Source organism: Natator depressus, chromosome 25 (assembly GCF_965152275.1).
Source record: "Natator depressus isolate rNatDep1 chromosome 25, rNatDep2.hap1, whole genome shotgun sequence".
Lineage (NCBI taxonomy): Eukaryota > Metazoa > Chordata > Testudines > Cheloniidae > Natator > Natator depressus.
In genome coordinates this window covers 13,889,698-13,909,083 of record NC_134258.1, presented here as the reverse complement: position 1 = coordinate 13,909,083, position 19,386 = coordinate 13,889,698, and the positions used below count along the sequence as shown (strand labels likewise).

Genomic DNA, 19,386 nt, shown 5'->3' with positions numbered 1-19,386 from the left:
ATGATACCTACTTATCTCTATAAAAGACTTCAGGTGTTACAGTATAAAAGTGCAAAGTACTGTTTGGAACAAAAATTCCATCTAGTACTACTATTTTTTTTTTTTTTTAATAATTGATTTTATGAAGGTATGGGTAGCTAATCTTTATCCTGCCAGCATGCACTTCCTGTGATCCACTAGCTTATTATTTTTCTAGTAATCCTTAATAATATAGTTTGTTTCCTGTTTACAGATTTTAATGAATTTACCTCATAAGATGGCAAGTTCATTTATAGTTTTAGGAAATGCAAATTCTTGGAGGGTCTAGAGGAGAAAGGCAAAACAAAAAACAATGACTGGAAGTGAGAGCCTGACAAGCTCAAATTAGACATAAGGTGCACATTTTTAGCAATGCAGGCAATTAATAATTGGAACAGACTATCAAAGAAAGTGGTCCATGCACCATATCTTGTATCCAGTCTTGATTTGAATTTGTCTTTCTTGAATGTATGCTTTAATCATACGTAAGCTTGGTGCTCAGTACTGGGGTAACTGAAATTCTGTAGCCTGTGTAGGTCAGACTAGATGATTTAATGGTTTCTTTTGGCCTCAAAATCTATGAATCTGTAGCATCCACTGTGTGTTTTCCTGTTGCTATTACAGTGGTGGGCAAACCTTTTGGCCCAGGGGCCACATCTGAGTATGGAAATTGTATGGCGGGCCATGAATGCTCATGAAATTTGGAGGTTGAGGTGTGAGAGGGGGTGAGGGCTCTGGGGTAGGGCAGGGCATGATGGGTTGGGGAGGAAGGAGGGTGCTCCGGGCTGGGACCAAGTGGTTCGGAGGGCGGGAGGGGGATCAGGGCTGGGGCAGCAGGTTGGGGGGGGGGGCAGGGGTACAGGTTCTGGGCGACGCTTACCTCAAGCAGCTCCCGGAAGCAGTGGCATGTCCCCTCTCTGGCTCCTACACGGAGGCGCAGCCAGTGGTTCTGTGTGCTGCCTCAGCTGTTAAGCTCTGCCCCTGCAGCTCCCATTGGCCACTCTTCCTGGCCAGTGGGAGCTCTGGGGACGGCATTTGGGGCAGCATGCAGAGCCCCCTGCTTGCCCCTACACGTAGGAGCTGGAGGGGGAACATGCCACTGCTTCCAGGAGCCACGCAGAGCGGGGCAGGCCCTCAACACTGCTCCCCGGCTGGAGCACTGGAGTGGGACGAGCCCCAGACTCCGCTCCCCAGTGGGAGCTCGAGTGCCAGATTAAAACATCTGAAGGGCCAGATGCGGCCCCTGGGCCGTAGTTTGCCCACCCCTGTGCTGTTGCTACAAAAGAAGTAATCTACCCAGAAATCTGTTTCGTTACTTAATAATAAGTCTTGCTGATTAGTGAGAAAGCCTTGGCTGTTCCCTTATTTAAAGACAACAGAATTAACATTTTGCATCACTGCAGGTCTCCAGGCTTAAAGTAGTGTGTGTGTGTGTGTGTGTGTGTGGTCATAATTGTCCACAAACACGCAGAAGGACAGAAAAGATAAACAGTCTGTTTTTGAACAAGAATTCTAGATACAGATGCGCTAGTTGTGTGTCTCTCTCCTTTGCAACTTCTCCTTGCACGGGCCCAAGTGAGACGTTGTCACTGTTTCTGGGTAGTGTTCAGAGAAGGTTGCTTCACTGCATTATCCCTTGAATCTTTTTTTTCTTTTTTTTGGGGGGGGGGGGGTATGTATCTTTCCAGCTGATGTGGGGCTTTAGCTTCAGTTCAGCATGAAAAGCTTTGCTTTTTCTGCACTTGGAAGAGGATGGTTTTGTAGTAATTGTTAGATGGAGTTGGAGGCAACTGATGGATTACACATTGTTGATCTGGAGGTGGTCTACTGAGGGATCCGTTATCTCTTCCAGACTGAAAAACAGCAGTCTATAGACACCTGGGGTCTTGTGTTCTTGTTGGTGCTCTGAGGATCATTCCTGACTTAGGGCTTGTCTACGTGGAAACTTGAACCAAAATAACTAATTCATTTTAAATTCAGACCTAATTTCAGTTCTACTTAGTCCTTATAGACAAGCCCTTGAAGTTACTGCCTCATTATACAATTCTTGCATCTGGGAGGGACACTGAAGCCCACCAGTTAACCAGAGGCATCCATGAAGGGAGTGCTCTGTTTGTGTCACTGCATCTCTAACAGCTCAGATACGGGGTTGGAGGAGTTGAGAATTAAGTGAGGGCCTACACACTGAGCTTTGTTTTTCTTCATGATTGGGCTGAGCCCTATCACTACGTGGACTTCTACTGTGCAGATTATTTTTGTGTCTTAATTTTAACCAGGAACACTGGAAATTAACTCTTTTAAGAGGACCACCTTATTGCGTTTAATACCTGTTAATGAGTAAGGCTGTACAGTACTGTTCCCCGCTACTTTTTTTTCACCAGAGTGAAAACTGTCTAGCACCAATTAACTACAGGAATAAATGTAGAGAATGCTGGAGGGAAGTCTAGAAATGTATATTCTAAACTGATTTTCCCAAGAAGAAAATCAATTGATCTTATTTTTTCATTCCCTAATAGAGCTAACTGTTGAGTAACTTTGTAGAACCACTTGCTTCAGAAATTTGTGTGACCGGAGTATTTCAGAATGTGTGTGTTTAGCATGGATACCTTCACACCACACGATTAAAATGACTGCTATGGTCACTGTTCTTATAGCCCTTCCAAACAAGGATATTTTAAATATAAGAGGGAATGTATTTGGTGCACACACATTGTCTTTGATTAGAGATCAATTATGGTGAGTGCAGAGTAACTTTTCCTTTCCTCCCTATTTCCAGTGAACCCTCTATTTAGTGTGGATAATTGAGAGGAGGAGTGAATTGTTGTATTCTTTTTCTGCTTAAGTAATTGGCTACATTGTAGCTTATCTGTGGAGGGAGGAGGGAACTGCTTATGATGTCACCAGCAGTACTGAAATTGCCTCTGACTTGACTTGGAGAAGGAGCCAAAAGACAGGGACAGATATTAATTCCTCAGAACTCTCAACGCCTGTAGGAGTTAGCTTTCAGTAATAAATCTGGGGAGGGCTTTGAGAAAGAAATTATAATTGGGTGATGTCTGGTTATTTTAATTTACTCTTTTCGCTGACTTCAGTCTTAATATGATGTGAGCCACCAATATTTTCATGAACACCCTAGTTACATTCGCATTGGAAAACTGATCTATTACTGACAATGGTCATCAGCATCCGCTTTCCCTCAACCAATATTGAAAATGGGTTGCCCATTAATGTAGATAGGACTAAACCACATCCAGCACCATTACAGAATGCTGTTGAAAACAGTGCCGTCCCATCTGCACAAGCAGTTGTCACTTTCTATTCTGCTTCATCATCAGAAGTCAATTTCCTTGTCTAATATATGTTAATACTGAGGACTTCCAAAGTCTTTATGGAGACTAGAATATGATCTGCATCATTTGGTCTCTTGCCAATGATTATTCATACAGCCTCAATATAAAAATGACTAATTTCATCACTAGACAGTCATATTGCAAACTAACATGGATAAATCTATAGGTCATTGCAGAAAGTCACATGACTGACAGGCTTTAAGACACTTCCTAGAATTAGAGGAGGAAGTAAACCAAAAGCTTTCATGTTTTAATAAGTTCGCAGCAAATAATGTTTTGGACTGAACTGTGAACCACATAAATGTGTTTATGTATCAAGTATATACATACACATAAGAACCACCTATTACATTTAGTATAAAATATCACCCTGCGATTCTTATCTTTCATTTTCATCAGATAGTGAGTAACAGATTATATATCTGGTGATGGTGGGTACAGTATTAGGTTTCAGAGTAGCAGCCGTGTTAGTTTGTATTCGCAAAAAGAAAAGGAGGACTTGTGGCACCTTAGAGACTAACAAATTTATTTGAGCATAAGCTTTGGTGAGCTACAGCTCACTTCATCCGATGAAGTGAGTATTAGGTTGGCACTCTATGTAGAATTATATTTGACATGGACTTGCCATTTCACTTTTTCTTTTTTCTGTTTTTTTAATAGCTGACTAATGTCCACTGAGGTGAATATGCTGTACCAACAGTAGGACTTCGGTGACTTAAACACATTTTATTTATGCATTAGGTTTCAAACAAGATCATGTTATCAAACATCTAAAATATTAATTATTCCATTATTCTGTTTCTCCTTAGGACTCTGGCCTTAGATCTGATTGTGTGAGTGGATGGGAAGGAAGTCTTTCCTTCACCTGTCTTCCAAAAATTGTGAAAGCTCTACTTACCTGATATCCTGATGATCAGATTTAACTTCTCAGGTGGTTAACAATGTGAAGATGTCATCCTCATCCCTCTTTCTCTTCCACCCCGCCCAATCTAAATTCTCTATGTATGCATTCTCTTTAAATGCATATATTTGAAAGTAGTTTACATTGGTAAATTGGTTTCAAATTATCTTGCTCTACTGCTGTTCATTAGAAACCTACACTAGTGCTGGTAGATGAGTGGTACAACCTCCTCTCAGGTCTCCCATGTATATTCTTCACTAGACACTAGCTAGAAGGAAGCATGGAAGATGTTCTGTGGGTGGCACCCTTTCCTCTTGGGCCATATCTGCTGTAGGGAAAAAGTGTAATTTTTAACACATTAACTGCACAAATATAACCTGAGGTAAACTCTAGACTCCCCCTGGGGTTTACATCAACCAACTAATGTGTTAAAACTGACTTTCCTTATTACACTAGGATTTTAACATGTTCATGTGCATGGCTCCCTTTTTTCCCCAATGAAGACAAGTCCTTGAAGACCAAGAGTACCACAACAGGACTTCAGTGGCTCAAGAAGGTGGAATTCCTGAGGTTGCTTCCTTAACAAACACTTCTGGAAAGGAAGGGCGTCAACTAGTGGATGACTTGTTTTTTCAGTATTTGAAAAACATAATTTGTGTAATTAAGGGTTCCAAAGCTGAGCATCTGCTAATCATCCGTGTCAACATCAGCTGGAAACTGCTGTTCTCATTAAAACTTTAGTATGTGTAACTATGCATGAGACAAATTAAAATTCTGTTCTCATTTACAGGAGAGGATGACCCTCAGTCCAAATAGTTTGTAACTAGTGAGACTGATACAGATACTCTTGGATATCTATCTGCTACAGTGAGATGTACACTATAAACCTTTTACTTATTTCCTTTAGTGGAATAGGTAATAAGCAAGAAGTATCTCCCCTTCCTTCCCCCCCCCATTTGATTCTCCATAATATCCCAAAGAATGATATACTGAACCTTGCAAATGGTTTTTATGATTTTTAGAAGGCTTTTAGTACAGTCTCTCTCTCTCTCTCTCAACTTCATAAGTCAGATATTTGGGATGGGAGAGAAAGTATATGGTGTAATCTGGAATGATCTGGTCTATACATTCATTTTATAACCTTCTCAAAGCAACTTGCACATAGAAAAGCTTCCGCAGGACTTTGTCAGCGTCTGCAAGAGGTAAAGGTTCTTGCATGTTAGTACTCTTTGCTGATTTAAAGATGTATCTTCCAACTCTTACTTTTGGAGTCATGTATTTCACTGTAGTATAGGGAAGCTGGGGTCAGAGAAAAGAGGCGCAATGGGTGATTGATTTTTTTTTTTTTCTTTACATATACTTTCAAAATAATTTCTTTTTCAGTAGTATATGCATAAGGCATTTGAAACTTCCCTCCGGCTCTGCGTTGTTTCATAAGAATTAATAAAAATTCTCCATAGATGGTTGTATTACAATTTTGGTCAACAAAAAAATTTATCATCACTAATTGGAGATGATGGCTTAGTAAGCAAGCCAAACATCAAGGTTCATGAAGCCCCTAGAACCACATGTTTGAATCCTGGAAGTTGAAGTAGGTATGCTAGTTGGTAAATTGAGTTAAACTACATGGATCACTGCTCAAGGAGTTCTGGAAAAGGCACCTCTGTTGTTAGGTGTTGAGATACTATGACAGTTGTGACTATATAAGTAACTAGACCAAAGACCTTTTTAAAAACAAAAAAAAGGACCAAGATTCTTTTAATCTGTCTTGTATGTACATTAATGGTCTTCTAGGACTCTTCATCAGAGTGTAGTTTTGCCCTAACCTCCTAATCAAAGTACCCCTTTCGCAGAACATTTGTGCTTTGTAATTATGTCCTATCTGGTTGCTGTCTTCCACCCCAGAAATGGTTGCATTTTTGTTTTTGGGTAAACTGCTTACTAGAAAACCACATTTTGTGATGTGTTTGTGATCCTATTGAATGAAAAAAGAAAAGGAGTACTAGTGGCACCTTAGAGACTAACCAATGTATTTGAGCATAAGCTTTCGTGAGCTACAGCTCACTTCATCCGATGAAGTGAGCTGTAGCTCACGAAAGCTTATGCTCAAATACATTGGTTAGTCTCTAAGGTACCACTAGTCCTCCTTTTTATTTTTTTTTATTTTATTTTTTTTTGCGAATACAGACTAACACGGCTGCTACTCTGAAACCTATTGAATGAAAATGGTTTACAGAAATAAGATTGTACTCCAACTTTCCATCTGCATTGATCTTTAGCAGTGAGAAAAGATGGCATTGGATGGATGGATGGGTATATGTATTGCTATATCAAGTTCTGGACAAGTGTCAAAATAACATTGCTGGCTTAAGGAACCAGTGACCATCTGAAATTCTGTATTTCAAATGGTAGAAAATATTATTTCTCTATTCCCTTGAAGTGCATGCATCCCCTGACTGCACCACAGCCCCTACAACTGGTGGAGAATTATAGATCCTAAACAGCCAGTATAGATGAAGCCTAACACCTAAAGAACTTTTTTCAGTAATGATTTGTTGTCTAGTGTAGATGCGGCTTCAGAGTCATCTCTTGCAGAAAGAAATCTGATCAATTGGTTAAACCTCAAATTCTGTTTCATGGTTGATATAGACTGCCACAAACTTCTGATAAATGATCAGATGTGTTCAGTTCACTGGATTATGATGGTGTTAGTTTATCCCTTTGTATTATTTATATTCATTTCCCATTAATCTATTTAGCAAACATCTCTAGGAAAAAAGTTACCTCAACCTGTAAGTTCTGTTGTGTTCATTGTGTGAATCTCTTTACCCTCTGTCTTCTCTGTGTCAAAGGATGTTTGCAAATTTATCACCGTCATTTAGACTCCCTCAAAAGGTAAAATTCCTAACTGTTGGCAACAAAATGTTGTCTCCCTCCCCCCTCCAAGATAAAGTGCAGTCCATGGGCCAGATGTGACCCACAACCCTCTAGCTCTACAGAGATCTATTAATATAATATAGAAGCATGGCCTGTGGTGACCACAAGCTCACAGTGTGTGGTGCTCCATCATGATGTTGGAAGGCAATCTGAATCAAGAGGAGGCACCACATTCTGGAATTTTGTATTAATGATGAAAAAAGAAAAGGAGGACTTGTGGCACCTTAGACTAACAAATTTATTTGAGCATAAGCTTTCGTGGGTTACAGCTCACTTCATCGGATGCATTTAGTCTCTAAGGTGCCACAAGTCCTCCTTTTCTTTTTGCGGATACAGACTAAAACGGCTGCTACTCTGAAACCTGTATTAATGATGGTGGCTGCAGTCAACTTCATTTTGTGCAAATAGGTGTGGCCCTCAGGCCCTTGTTTGGACTCCCTCCATTAAATCAGTCCTTACTGATTTTCTCTTCCCTCCCCCTTCCTTAATTTTAACACTCCTAAGTTGTCTCAACTAGACTTGTTGTTCAGACTTCAGTGAGGGTGGTTAAAAGTATTGATGTGCTAATGATAAATGTTCTTCATCTCTCTCTCTGCTGTAAAGTGCTATGCTCAACTCCAGAAATCTTGTTTCCACATTTCAAGTAACCAGCAGTGGAGCTGGGGATGTGGAAACCCAATTTTCAGGAGGAATCAAGCAGTTGCTAAAGCTAAATGGAGGAGGGTGGCAAGAAAAGTGATTTATCTGGTATCTGACTGGTAGTTAAAGGCTTTGGCATTCAATAAGCAATAAATGGCTGTAGAGCAATGGCAGAAACTTGAACCCAGCCTATCGCAGCAGGAGACACCAGAGAGAATGATGGAATACATTCCCTGAGGATTCTGTAGAGACAAATGAAAGACCAAGACTCTTCACTTACTGATTAAAAGAGTTACAGCCAGCCATGTTGGAATGTCCTATCTACCACCTGGTTATTTTCTTGTTTTGGATGTTGCCATTGTCTGTAGCCTGCACTAGTAAGACTTCTATTCTCTTTAATCACTTTAAATCTGTGGATGTTCTATAAGTAAATGATATATTAAATATGAATGGAAAATATAAATTATTGCTGAAGACTTGTTTTGTAATGTCAAGTTAGCTATTTTGTGTGTGTGAAAATGGTAGGTACCCCCCCTTCAAAAATAAAATGTATGTTCCTGAAAATAGTTATTCCAGTTCTTGAAAAATGTTTATACAGCTATTGTAGATTACTTGCCTCACTAGGTTTATTAATTATGCCTTCACTAACACACTTTGTCAACACAACAATCCAGTGGAGAGAGTAGCTGACAGGGTCAGTTATATAGAAGTAAAAATAAAAATCTGTCTGGTAGCATTGTTGAAGCATCACCAGAATAGCGTCCTTGGAAGTATTTTAGTCACAAAGGTCCTGATCCTGCAAGGAGCTTCTCACAGGTAGGTATGCATGAGAGGCATTGATTTCAATGGAGCTCAGTGCAGGATCAAAGTCAATATGATTGATCTGTACCCCTGGACAATCAGGTTGACAGTATACTACTTCCTGCAATGTAAATAAGTATAATCTGGCTTTTAGTTCTGTCTGCTGTAGTTCTGTATTTAACAAAATGCACTGCGTTTTCTTTTTAAATCAACAGCTTTTTTGTCTGCTTATTAGCTATTGTCTTCTTTTAACAAAAAGACACAACTGTTTTTTGTTTTTCATATGAGTCGGCCTCTCACTCAGACCTGTTGTGAGTTAATGATTCAGTCTTACTAGTACGTTCTCTAGGAAGCTACATCTGGGTAGACAAAGGTGAAATAGCTGTACATAATTTTTTGGACTTGGACTTGACCTGGCCTTTCTGAAGAGGCTGTGGATCTTCTTCTTCAGCAGTTTATTCCTTTTTTGGACAGAGGGTGGGGATTGTTTTGTTTTTTTGTTCATCTTTTTGTGTTAGATGACAGAACTGAGAAGATGACTTTGACTTTATCCATGACTGTGTCAATTTTAAAATAGCAATTGTAAAACTAGCACTGAGGGTAAGATGTTGTTGCAGTTACATTTATTTGTACACTACATAATGTTTTGGTGAAACCCTCTATCAGACATCTGGGTACCCTCTGGGAGGAGAGAAGGTCCCCCCTATAAATCGTGCAGGATGAATATAGCTTTACAGTTAACTTTTTGTTTCTGTTTTTGAGAACTGATTTTAAATTTAGTTCAAACAAAACTGATCTGTCCAAAGAAAATGAGTCGTCATGAGACTACCTCTGTCTAAAATGCCACCTTTGCTATCTTGACAAGGGGATGAATGACCTAATATGTCATATTCTGAATTTTGTCAAGTATCAGTGTCTGGGATGGCAATAGATGCTTCTCATAGACTGCTTGGGTTTGGGGGACTAATTTGTTCTCGGGATTGCCTGGGAAGCTGCCCTCTTCTTCCCCCATTTCATGAAACAAATTACATCTGGAGTGAAAAGCATACTGTGTGCTTGTGTTTCTGTTGGAGTCCATAGAGACGCAACCCAAGACAATCAGGGGTGTTTCTATTCATGAGTAGTCAACCAAATCGTGATCTGGGTATTTTGAGCCTGCCTGATCTTCTGAATCAACCTGCAAAGAAATGGACTCCATTTTGTGCTGAGTTAGGTCTCTGTCTGGGGTTAGCCAGTGTTGCATTTTTCCATGTAATATCTGTGACCTCTTTGTTGCATTTGCTCTGTACACTTTGGCTTTGTAAATTGCTGACTGGTGCAGCAAGCCTTGGGCATCCCTGGCTTTTTGTAACTAGAGCCAGACTTTTGAGTAATGAACTTTCTGAGAAATCTGAGTTGGTGTTAATTTTTCCTTCTTTTAAGCCCTATTTATTGAAAACTTTCTCTTTGCCTCTCCCATATCTTCATTTTTAATTTTTTTTTTGTTTTGACTTCTTGGCAATTTTAAGAAAATCTGGTCCGTATGAGTAAAATAGTAGTGTTTTGGGCAATGTATTTGGTGTTAGAAGATACTCCCAAATCATTAGCAGTCAGGATCTAGAAATCATAGGTTTTGGTTCTAGATGATACTAGTGATATCAGAAGGGTTTACCCTAGATCTTTTGGGGAGTCTAGAGCATCTGAGTTTTTCATTCTTCCTTCTTGCTATGCCCTGGAGCATGAGTAGCAGTATTTTGGGGAAAGAAGGGCTGAATTTGATTCTTGGCATGTAAGAGTATGAATCATGTAAAATGTGTGCTTTTTAAAAAAGCATGTAACAAAAACGCTATCTATGCCTCCAGATCTCTCAAACAGATCATGAGCAATGTGCCTGTGGCCCCTGATGCAGTAACTCTTGCAACAGCTCAATAAGCTCCTCCTGTAACAGGATTTTGAGGATACAAAGTGAGAGAGATTCTCATGAGACCCAGTACCCTGTAACTTGGGGGCAAAGTGCACTGGGCTGGAAGCCAGGAGATCGAGAGTTCTAATCCCCTGCCCTTGCATTGATTGCTGCTAATATTTCTGTGCCAATCACAGCCCTTGTCCAAGGCCTCACTGTTATCTTAGGGGAGGTAACTATCATTCACTAATGTTGCAGATGTCATTACTCAGCAGTTAAAGTTGCTTCCAGCAGAGCTGGGAATAGACCCTGGGTCTCTAATATAACAGCCCAAAGTCTCCTCCATTTTGCTATGCTCCCTTTCAGAAAGAATGTCAAATATTTGTGTAACCCATGCTACCACTGTGTGACTGTCCCCTTTTTATTAGTCCGCAGAGAGGTTTTGTGACTTTCTCCTGCCATGTTAATAGACTTTGATTCTTTGGCTCAAGTAGTAATCTCATACCTTTTTAAATCCAGAGGTCTTGAGTTCAGTCCCCACAGAGGACCCACAAAGGGGTGTTACTACACCCTAGTTCTGCTGTCTGTAACCACTAAACCATTTTGTTCCTAGAACCAGGAATAAGAACCAGGACTCTTCTTTGAGGGCCTCTGTGGTCCCACTTTTGGGTCCTCTGGCTTGGAATTGGCATAAATTCAAAGCCAGAAGTGTAAATTTGCAGAGGTGGTACTCTCAAAGAACTGTTACTAATAGGTTACCTTTCTGAATCCAACATTCTACCACTGTCTCCTAAACAGTTACATAACCCACTAGCAAAGTGTGTTATGGGCAGGTCTAATCTACACACAGGATGACAGCATCTTTCTCATTTCCCCCCCCCACACACACACACAAATCTATCTATATCTGTAGCTGAAGGGAAAGCCGTTTGTGATGTGGATCTGAAGGCTGAGAGTTCAAACTCTGCTAATACTCCTGGGGGAGGGAGAAGTGTCATGTGTGGATTGTATGTAATATCACTAGTGTACGGACTCTGGAGTAATTGTTAGGAATGATTTTTTTTATATTGCGAAATACTGTAGAAGCAAACTTGGATGTTTTGTTACTAAATTTTATTGTAGCACTTTTAGTGTATATGAAAGGGAACTGTGCCTGTAAGAACAGGGTGAGGCACTTTTCTAGAGGTGAATTTGAAACTGAGAGTAGTGTGTAAGAGAGTTTGTGTGTCCAGACACTCAGGGCTTGTCTACACTGCAAAGTTGACATCCAGCCGCTGCAGTAATTAAGTTGGTCATGCATGTCTAAACAACGCTCGTTGTGTTGGTGGAGTGCTTGCATTGATGCATAGAGCAGTGCACCGTGGATAGTTGTGTCAACACAACTAGCCGCAGGATGTCTTGTGAAGGGCTTGCAACGCCTCATGGGACCAAAACACTGTCACGGGGGAATGGGAACATGGCTTCAGCCTCTCATGATGCAGTTTCCTCCCTCCCTATGCTCTGAGATATGGGCTTTTTCTTACTGTATGTTGTAAAGTAGCTAGGACAAAGGGGTCCCAGTTGGGCCCTTTTGAGCAAGATACTTTAAAAAAAAAAAAAAAAAAATCCAAAAAAATTCTTTCATCTCCACCCCACCCCAACCCACCCCCTTTGTGTGTGCAACATCATAAACAACTGTACCTGCACAGACATTGATATTAACTACATAGTACAGTAAAAGGACTAGTGGCACTGAAAATGAGTGACGGCTTAACTTCACCCTCTCTAGGATTTGTTCTTTTGCCATTGTTCATACCTGGCCTGTCACAATCAAATTACCTCAGGACTATAAAGAGCATGTGAAAATGCATTGCAAGATGTGTTCTATAGGGAATGGAAACTCTTCATAGGAATTCATGTAAATATCCCTTTTTTTTTTTTTTTCCCTGATCATTTTAATAGGAAATCAAAATCTGACTTAAAAACTGAATACAAATAGATTTTTTTGGGTGGGAAGGCAAAAAAAAAAAGGTACTTTACCTGCCCAAAATGAAACAATCTGGTTCAATTTACATAAACTACCATGGTGATCCTTTAGATTATCCTAATGCATGCACAGTAGCTGTAATCTCCAAACTGCTCCCACTGGAATTCCTGTTTGAAAGATAGACTAATCTTTTTCCGGGCAGGAGGGCAGGGGATATAGGGGTGGCTATATGTATATACATATAAACAGCACGTAGTTCACGGGATTAGATTACAGATCACCTCCTTGAGATGTTTCACATTTGGTTTTGATTGTATTCTGAAGTCCAAAATGTTAAAAATCCCAATGCACATCTCTAATGCTGTTGGATAACCACCCTTTTTTATACCTGCATCATCCTCCTTCTCTTGATAAATCCCTAGATAGAGCTTCAGTTCTGTCACCTCATTGGAAATCAAAATATTTTTTCAGCTGTCATTTAGAATCAATAACCTAGAAATATTTAATATTTTTAATTCAGCACAATTCCTTGTAAACTTACCCTCATTACCATATGAACTCAAATGTGTAAATTTTATATTTCAAATTTAAAGTACAGTATCAGTCATTCCTGCTGTCAGCAGTTTCGATCAAGAGAAAGGCACTCTGAAGAGGTGTGGAAGACAAGATAGTAATAAAGTTCTCAAAACAATCCTAGAGTAGCTGGGTGTTTCAGCTAAAATAATCTAGCAAATTGTGTTCCTGTTTTACATTATCATTAGGCTTCAGAATTGCTCTCCCATTAGGATAAATGATTACAATTTATTTATACCTTTTCAGAGCTGGGGGGAGGGGGGTTCTGTCTATAAACATAGGATTTACATCTGTTAAATTACAGGGTTGATTTCACTGCAATGAAGGCTAGAAATATAATTTTTTTTTCTCATTTAAAAAAAATAAATCCTAAAACCTAAATTCTGAAGAAATTGATGGCGTGGGAGCCAGTAACAGCGTGTTATGGCATTTCACAGATTGGGCAGGCAAACCGTCCTTATCAGTTTGGGGGGGGGGGGTGGTTTTTTTTTAAATGTGGTGTGCAATCCATTTGTCAAACTGTAAACTAACTTCCATGCCATTTTAAAATGTTCCTTTACTAGCTGAAGTAGTACTAAAGTTTACTAGTTTTTCATTTAAACAGTAAAGTGGGTTTCTGGTTAACTACTTCTCTGCTGGCCTCCAATGTAACATTGTTTGAATAATGCTACTTAAATACAATTTTACAACTTTAGAGCACTTGACTAATATATTCCCTATACCTCACCTGGGGCAGGTATCATTCCCACTTCATGGCTGAGGGGGTGCCATAGAGTGGCTTACTGATTTCATCCAAATACAGAAGGAGCCTGCATAAGGCAGGATTAGATCTGACCACTAGAGCATGCTACCTCCCTGAAACTTCAGTACCAACATACCCTCAACATTGCAGTGGAAACTCTGGCATACTGCGTACAGGAGTGCACTTCTAGTGCTGACCACGTTCCATGTTCTGTGTACATTAAGCAGCAGCGAAGCACTTAAACCACTAACCCAGCAAGCAATTGGTTGAGTCTCATGACGCTGCCAGAATGGGAGTCCAGTGACAAAATTCACCAAGATGGAGGACGACTGCTAGAAGTTCAAAAACCTGATATGAATCAGAAATCTAGATTTCAAGTTCATTTTGTACAAGGGAAGAAGTGCCTCTACCTTTTCTTGCCCTTGGGCCTTGTTTGCTTAACACCCAATGCAATTATCACTTCGAGCAACACATTCTTAGGGCTGGTCTAAGCTTAAAAGTTAGGTTGACATAGCTCTGTTGGTCAGGGCTATGAAGAATCCACAGCCCTGACCAATGTAGCTAAACTGCATCTATGTGGGGGTTAAGTCAGTAATGTCAATGGAAGAATGTTCCCATCATTCTAGCTGCTGCTGTTCAGGGAGCTTGTGGTCCTACACTAATAGGATGAGTTTTTTGGGGGGGTCAGGTGGTTGATTTCCTCCCCACCCCAACCCCCCATTTGGTGTAAACTATATCTGTGCTATGGGATTGTCCTGGCATAGCTCTGGTAACTTAGTTATGCCAGGATAGTCTCCACTGTGTAGACATATCCTCAAACTAAGATCTCTGACAAATCTGCTGCTGCTGGGGAAAAAAAAAATCAAGTTAACTATGCTTGTGCCTTTCAGTAAAGACTTTGTGAAGATGCATGACTTAATGTAGTTTTTAATAGAGACATAGTGTTTTGTCCTCTGATGAAAGCTGAATGGATTTAATACCAAAACTGAGGCAACATTGATCAATGAACTGTGGGCCTAGTTAAGGGATATATTATCCTCTGCAATCCATCTGACTTCAGTGGCATTTCAAGGATATTTGTTGCTGAATTTGGCCCAAGAGGCTTTGATTGGGGGTAGAATAATGAATTTCTGTTGCACTGTTACAACTTGTGGTTACCTTTTTAATAAATAAATAAATTAGTAGTTCAGGTCTGTCCAGTAGCTCTTTCCACGTTTACACTGCTGTCTTGTGTATTACTATTTGTAGTCTTTGATTGCAAAAGAAATATTTATTATTGTCTAAGCCAGATGTTTGGGATGCAGCATGGAATACTTTAAAGAGAAGCCAGCTGCCTTTGGTCTATACAGCATTACTGAAACCTTATAAAAGCACTGAAGTAGCAATGGCAATGATTTTCAATTGACCAGTAATTAGAAAAGCATTGGACTAATAGGATGAGCTATACTTAGTAAGGGTTGCCCTTTTTGTTTAATCAGGACCCAGAAACTAATAAATACTTGTTCATATAGTCTTAGGCAGGGGACTTTGTTTAACTATGCTTCCATAACTGTTTCTTTAAACTGTTGAAGCCTATGTTAGACTCTGCTTTATCATCTTGAAATTAAAAAAAAAAAGACGCTACGTACCCGACCCAGTTTTGTGTGTGTCTGAGCACACTGACCCTTGGTGATGTAGCTTGTTTGGTCACTAAACTAATAGACCCCAATTTAAGTGTGCAGGGGGATGTGCAGAAAAGGTGTGCTGCTTTCATACCATCTATTTTTCTTTCATCCAAAGAGAGACACTGGCATCAATTGAGCAGTCAGCAGTTACCCTGCCTTCCTGGACAGAAGAAAATGGTTCTGGATCTTTCTGAAGAGGGAAATGACTCAGAATTCTTGGTGGCTTAGCAGAAATTGTAAGCCAAGCTTCCAAGGAGTTTTGATGCTCAGTGTGCATAGTTATTCTCCACCTACAGTCCAGTACTGATGTGCTTAACCTTTGGAACTGATACTATGTTATACTCCCAGCTAAATTTCTGGTTGCATCTTTTTACTTTTTGGTTTTGTTTTTAACTTTTCATACAGTACACATGGTAAACTATAAGGTGGGGGGGAAGGTTTGAATAGATTACGCAACTTAAGTGGCTGCCCCTCCAATAGTATGGCAAAGTTTGCTGTTTTTATTTAAAAAAAAAAAACAAACTTAACTGTTCAGTGGGCTGCGTAAATAGGAATCAGGCTGCTAAGTGCTTTAAAGCATTTAGTAATGCAGTGTGTGAAGGATGAGATAAAACTTTTATTTTTTAAAAAGCTGTACTACCATAAACATCTATGGACATACTTCTGAATCCACATGGCCCTTTTGTTGCAAGACTTGCTGTTTTGGGGTGAGGATATATTTCCATATGTTAGCATTCATTTTAAAGTATTGGTGCAAAACATTTAATTAAAAAAAAGAGCACTAAAAATAATTATCCAAAGTAGAACAATAAGTTGGGTGAGATGCCTTTCTAAGGAACAGTAAAATTAAAGGGTCTTCTCCCCATTCCTCCTCACTGCCCCAAGTCTGTCTCCTCATTTATAACTGACTGTGATTATCCTTAAATCAATGCATTCTCTTCCATGAGTAGAACCCTACTAATGTCAACCCTTGAACTGCTCTGGAAACATGAGCCAGTCTAAAGAGCATGAGCTAGCACTTCTATCTTCTCCTCCTATATGAGGAAGCTTCTATAAGAAGTTACCCCCCACCCCCCTTTTCTCCGTATGTGACACTACGGAAACTCCCACTGTAAACTGTGGTTATAATCTCAGATGTGACCAGTCACGTAGATAACCTGTTTCATCTGCACTGTGGGGCGGTGGTTTGCATCTACCATTTTGTAGCTGTTCTTTCCAAGTCACTTAAAACAAAAAAAGTGAAATGCAAAGATTTAAAGTGTTAGCATGGGAAGTTGCTGCCAAATAGGTGACTGTATAGCCTCTCAAGTACTTCGCTGTTTTGCCATTTCCAAAGATGAATCTGTTCATTACATTCAGAGATACAGGTTGTTAATGCTTGAATAAATGTTAAGATCCTGGCTTCAGTAGTATAGAAACTTCTGGATGTAAAGTCAGGTGAGCTATTAAATATTACATTACCAAATTTTGCTCCTACTCTTTGAATTGGATAAAAAGAGAGGGAGAGATTAGAGAAATCCTGGTCTTTAGGCTGCTTTTCTGTGTTACACAGCTCAAGGTTTTTGTTCATCTGGCTAAGTACAAAGACTCTTTTATGTTTTTGTTTGTCCTTGAGAAATCCTTTAAATTTAATGAGGAGTCCTTGTGGCACCTTAGAGACTAACAAATTTATTTGGGACAAGCTTTCGTGGGCTAAAACCCACTTCATCAGATGCATGCAGTGGAAAATACAGTAGGAAGATATATATACACAGAGAACATGAAAAAATGGGTGTTGCCATACCAACTGTAATGAGACCAATTAATTAAGGTGGGCTATTATCAGCAATAGGGAAAAAACCTTTTGTAGTGGTGATCAGGATGGCCCATTTCAAAAAGTTTAAATCTAACAGTTTAAAATTTAAACATTTTAAATCTCGTGTCTCTTCTGCCATTAGCAGCCATGTTCATGTCACAGGCCCAACTAAACTAAACGATACTGCACTGGACAAGTATTGCCTTGTTACATGCATCTGGCTAAGTTGTCTCTGCTACTAAAATGAGTCCACTGGTTCACTGGGTACAATAACAACTGAAACCAGCTGGAAACCTTCCTGAAATAAAGCTGTTTTTCCCCTGTTCGTCAGTGTTGTCCTTGTCCTAAATCAAGCATGCTGGTGTAGGACAGTGTTTCATAAGCACTGTCTTAAGGCTAGGGGACAGGGACTTAATTTTTTTACAAAAAAGGTCTGTCTTCTAATACCCATCCCCCACATGGTCTTGCCCTTTCTGTGGCCAAGGGGAGGGGGAATGGGTGGAGATGGGTAGTGACAAAGCCGCAGGACTTCTTCATAGTGAGCTCCTACTGTGCTAGTCATTGGTGTGACCCGATGTGCTGGCATAGAGTCTCATCCACCTAAAGGGAAGCTGTTGATCAGAAACAGGCATGTTGTTTCCAACTCTAACAGGTGTTCGGATCGAACCATTTATTGTTAAGAATTTAAGAGCATTGGGCTACACCCTGGAATATTAACCTAATGTGGTTAATTAAAGCTGGGATTTTTGTGACACAGGGTGAGAAACACAGTGGCTTCTAAATACTTCTAAGAATTGTATCATTTTAATCTGAGCATAATACAAAGGCTGTGGCTACACTGGCAAAAATTGGACCTGTAATTCTCCACCTGTGGAAGCTGTAGTGTAGAAAAGTCCAGGGTATTTTTACTACCCTCTTGTCGTATCCTTGGATTCAAGTAACTAAGTTTAAAAAGCTCTATCCCCTTCATCAGTGACTTACAACTAACAGCAGGCAGTGCATGTGGGAAGTCTTGAGCTCCTCTATCAGAGCAGTTAAAATTCTAAATTTAGAAAACATATGTTTGTTGCATTTTTCTTTTTTCTCTCTATTCAGATGTATCCTTTTGTTGCAAATTGGTAGTGGTTGATGCTACCAGGTTACAGAAATAAAATAAATTATAGCTTGAAAACAACTCTTTCGTTGGGAGGATGGGGACAAACTCTGCTGTTAAGTTCATTTTCTGTTGCCAGTGAGGTTTCGTCAAATGCCTCTATAGTCCAGCTCAGGGTGTACTAAAATATCCCTTCTTCCTCCCCAGGACCTTCATTGCAGGCATATTGCCCAGCCAGGAGAAGTGGACAAGATTCTCTTTGGAACCCATGAACTTCTCTGACAGGTAGGAGTTGCTCTATAATGCTATGTTTTATTATGCTAGGTAGCATTTTGCAAACTCTAACATCCATGGGAGGTTGGGGGGAACAGTCAATTTCCCCCTTTTTTAAATAGGGAACTTAGGCCTAGAGAAGTTAAATGACTTGCCCAATGTGACAGAGGAAGTCTGTGGATCCTGAATTCCCACTCCAGTGCCGTAACAATAAGAACATCTTTCCTCTCTAGTTAATCAAAACCCAAGTGAAGTAGATGAATATCCCTAATTTACAGATGGGCAAACTGAGGCCAAAAGACATTTCAGTGAGTTGTCCTTACTGTTTCTTCAGTTGGGCAAATCACAGCAACTGCAGTATATTTTTTTCAGTCCCTGAGAGCATGAGAAGCAGGAACGTAAGCACAAATTCCACTTCCCCCTGAATCTTGGTCAGAGTAATCTGTGTGGTTTAAAGGAAAGTGTGTATGAATGGGAATGAACTCCTGAGTTTATATCTCCGCTCTGCCAGTGCATTCTGGGCACCAGAACTGGGGACACACTCATCCTGCCTCAGCCCTGGGGGATGGACTAGATGACCTCTTGAGGTCCCTTCCAGCCTGACCTTGCTATGATTCTGACCATCATCTTAATAAAACAAATTGCAGCGTTTTTCCCCATAAACCTGACTGCAGGTGCATTAAGAATTATTCTGTTCCCAGTTAACAAAACAAATCCCAGATGCCAGCATCTGGGATATAAAGAAAAGGAGG

General features: G+C 40.0%; 1 protein-coding gene across 13 annotated transcripts in view; it reads left to right on the top strand.

Annotated features, from left to right (window-relative positions):
* Window positions 1–19,386, top strand: part of GATAD2A (GATA zinc finger domain containing 2A) — a 112,477-nt gene that overhangs the window by 28,424 nt on the left and 64,667 nt on the right. For all 13 annotated transcript variants that reach the window (XM_074939244.1, XM_074939241.1, XM_074939242.1 and 10 more), the window contains exon 2: window positions 18,569–18,646. The gene's annotated coding sequence lies outside the window, so the exon portion shown is untranslated. The remainder of the gene's footprint in view (window positions 1–18,568; window positions 18,647–19,386) is intronic.